Source organism: Entamoeba invadens (genome assembly GCF_000330505.1).
Source record: "Entamoeba invadens IP1 unplaced genomic scaffold scaff_1105074724368, whole genome shotgun sequence".
In the NCBI taxonomy this organism is placed as follows: domain Eukaryota; phylum Evosea; order Mastigamoebida; family Endamoebidae; genus Entamoeba; species Entamoeba invadens.
In genome coordinates, this window is record NW_004443713.1 from 3,780 (window position 1) to 8,310 (window position 4,531).

Here is a 4,531-nt window from a genome sequence, read left to right on the forward strand (position 1 = left end):
TTTTGGACTTCAACATCGGACATCATATGGTCAATTTTAATGTTTTCTTTGGTGTGTTCCCATGTGTTAATATGAACAAGTTCATCGAATTTAATACTATTGTTAGTAAAATAATCGATATAACAAATATCGATATATTTGTTATATAGTGATTCAACGACTTTGATTCAAACATCGAAAAGAATTGAGAATACAACTTATTGTGAAAATAAATACCATTACTATTAAAAACGCAGAGATGATTAATAGTATATTTGGCACTATACAATTGTCTTGTGAACACACTCATCACAAATTGTTTAACTTTGTTGCTGGTAGTGCATTCATTGCATTTCTGTTTTTTTGAATTGTATGACTTACAATTTGTGAGTTTATCTCATTTGACACATTTAAAAGTTTGAGATATTCAAACATATTGTTTTATATATAATAAACAAGTTGTTTTTTTATTTATTTACAAGTCGTATAAATAACCACAATTTGTGCATTTGTAATAATTATTTTGAAAATACACATCATAACACTCAGCACATTCATACTCTAAAAACGTCTTGTAATTGTCAAGTGGAGTGTAAATTAAACACTTCTTATCTTCTCTTGTTGAAAATTCCAAATCTTCATCAGAGCGACTTTTGACATTATATGTTACCCAATTTGAAGAGGTTTAACACAAGTCAAAAACTTCCATTAGTATTTCAAGCAATTTGTATTGATTGCTTAAAATGAAATTCAGTCAACACCACTACAAACTGTGGGTTGAAACAGTTTGCATTTCCCAGCAAGTTTATTAACATAAATTCAAACATCATCTGTTGTGTCAAAATTATACTCAACATCGTTTGTAACACAACATTTCCATATCAGCTTTAGCCCTTTCTGTCACATTGTAAACATTCGGTACCACTTGGATAATACCCATTGTCGCACTGTTCACACCCAGTTTATGTTGTTTTCTTTGTGATACACAGTCTTCACTAAAGTACTACAATCAATATACATTTACAAATAGATTTGTGTTTCGAATTGAAAACAATCGATGAATTAAATTGTGCCTTTTTCACTACTATTTGTTTATGTTTTCATCCTTTTTTCTTCACAAATTGAACATTTGAAATAAATGAGTAGACATTTTGGCGATACGGAGTAAACAGATTAACACGTTTTGTGTCAATGTATATTCGGCATTCTTTACACGGAGCGCATTGTTTGTCGTTGTTCATTGTGTAAATTGTAGAATTGCAATGGGTTTTGTTTTAACATTATCCACCACCTAAATAGACAATATCCATTTGAACACATAGTGCATCCACTCAATATCAACTTGAATACCAAACAATTCAAAAGTAAAATACAATTTCATTAACAACAATCAACTTTTGTTGTGTGATTGTAATTAATGTAAATCAGTTTAAAAAATTAAACATGACTTTTGATTTAAAAATTTCAGTAGATAATTTGAAAACTTTGATTTTAACACAAAATTGTTCTTTTTCCATTAATAATTAAAGGAAAAAACTGAATTGATAAAATTGAAAAAAACTGTTATTTGGTAAAAACGGGAAAAACGGAAATAATATTTAAAAATATTATTAATTTATTAAAAATGTCAATAAAATAAGAGTTTTATGACGTAAGGTACTTTACGTTGTTTCCTTAAGTTATACAAAATTTCATTCATTATATCCTTATCTTTGATAATATAAATACTCCAAATAAAAATATAACTTTTAAACAGTTTTACTAAATAATAATAGTATTTATTAATAATTAATATATAAATAAAAATAAAAAGTAAAAAAAGTACGAAAATCGAACAAACACAAAACAATAAACTGGAATTCACAAGTCGACAGCACTTAATTTAATTTGGTCTATTTTAATGCAAATCATTAGGAAACACACTATTCTATTTATATTTTGAATTGATTTTCGAATTCCAGTATATATAATTTGAGAAATAAACAAAAAAAACGTTTACATATTTTAGTAAGTTTAATACACTTATTAAATCAGTTGATTTTAGAGCTATTGAACTAAAGGTGGAAAAAATTAACAACGATTTTATACCACCAAAGGCGTGAACTAAAATGAATGTTCAGTAGACCTACTGCTGTTCAAAAAATATTATTGTGAATATCAAACGGTTGTTTGTCCGGTTGTTTATTCCAATTTTAAAGTTTGTTACTTTAATAAATGCTAACATTTTTAGGAAAGTGGTTTTTGAGTGAAGTCCTTTATGGGTGTTCTGACATGATGATGGTTATTTTAACAACAATTCAACCACTACTTCATTCAAATTTAAGAAGACTTAGCGGAATGCCACAATTACACTGATGGGAATAAATGCATCTTTTAGACAACAAACTAATATTTGTTTGAAAACACTAGAAATGTGTTGCAACAACTAAATATTCATTTCTGTACTACAAATAGTCAACAACAGCACCACGTAAAAAGTGCAAAATCTGGAAGCAATTGTTTTATGGGTGAGACGTACTCAAAGTTTTTGTCTTGTATTGACAGATTCAATTTGGTCAATGAAGGAACGTGTTTTGCATGAAATACAATTGTTGTTTATGGAAACTGCAAATCGACACTGTGTGTATCACGTGAACAACTGAAAATTTCAACCAGACAAAATTTGCAAAAAGAATGTCCAGAAGCGTATTTTGCAAATGAAAATGTGTGTACTGTTTGCGTTGAGAACTTACAAGACATGTAATGAAGAAACTAAGTGCATTGTTTGCAAAGACGATGCTTTGATTATTGAATCCACCAAAAAGTGTGTTAAAGACAGTCGTATAGAAATTTATAAGAAAGTGCTAAAAAATGTGCAAGAGATGCAAAAAGTTTACAAATTCGACTGATTGTCAAGAGTTTGTTGCACTAAAAATGAAAGAAGAAGGAACAATGAAGTGTGTTAAAATGTGAAATAGATTCTTTAATGTTAACAACCAAAAATGCGATAAGTGAATGGATAAATTGAAAGATGTTCACAACAAAAGAAAAATGCGATAAGTGTAAAGAGAACTTTTTTTTCAAAGACACTTACCATACGCCGTGCAAACAGGGCAACACTGGATGTGAAGTTTGAATAAACAAAAGTGGTCATTTGTGAATTTGTGTTGCAGCTTTGGTATTTGTCTTGGTGATCGCATTCTAAGTTACTTTTTTAATTGATTATGGTTCAAAAATCGGTGTTTAACAATAACAATTCAAATTGATTATGTAATTATCATAATTACAAATTACAAATTACAAACAATGGGAATGAATATTTTAAATTTAATATGTTACTAATAAATTGATTAAGCTCAATTTATAAGTCTTAATCGTATATTGAGAAAAACGTTCATTTTGCATCTCCATCTCTAAAAATAGAATTAATTTACTATTTGATATAATTATATTATTAAAAATATAGTAATTAGGAATTATAGTTCATATTTAATCTGATTTATGAAATAAAAATTTGCAGAACAGTCAGTGGATACCGAGTGATAGTGCTTTGATAATAAGGCTTATAAACCGCACTCAAACAGAACTTATTGAAACTTTATTTTTGTTAAGGTGGTGGCAAAAGCAAGTCTTGTATATTTACAATTCAACTCTATATTATAAATTATAGAAATTTATTATTTATTATTAACTTCATAAATAATGTTATAATTTATAGTAAATTAAATTATTAAATAATAATACAAAAATAAAATTCATAATAATTGCAACTTAAATATTGATGAGGCAATAGAAAACAAAATTTTACCGTTCGACTAGGATTATTCTAAAAGTATGTCACTTTATATTTACAGATAGAATTTAAAAAATAGATTAAAGATATTTTAACACTTTAATACGAAATGGAGATACATAGCATTATAATATGAGATTTTCAAAAAGCATTTGTGGTCTAAGGGCAGAATTCCACCCTTCCAAGGTGGAGATCCGGGTTCGAGTCCCGGCAAATGCATTATTATTTATCAAACATATGGGTACAAACTTTTCAATTTTTGGTGTTATTATCCTGTAATAATTGAAAATATCACATTTTCATTTTTCAGCAATATTATTATTAAACACTTTATTAACACTTTTAATGACACTTTTGGGTTTAATGATTTTAATATTCTCAACTCAATTTCTGTTACTTTAAATGAACTATGAATTTAATTAAACCAGACTTTAAATTTATATTAACATTTTTAGAATTATTAATTGTATTCAACAAAAATTATAAAAACAAATGATTATTTTAAGGCAAAAACAAAACTTTTCCCTTTTGATAACTTCTGTTGTTAAGTGCGAGCAATGGACAGTTTTTCACGACTATCTGCACGCCTTTAATTTTTCCAATAAGTCGTTTCAATGTCTTGCACGATTGCACGTGTATCTTTGAGACATTTTCCCCAACAATTATTTCCTCCAAATTGTCACACATTTTTACTACAATTTCTTCGACATTTTTATTACAAACAACTTTCTTGCACTTTGCCCAACTCACGCGCGTCTTTTTCTTTTGCGCTTCAAATAC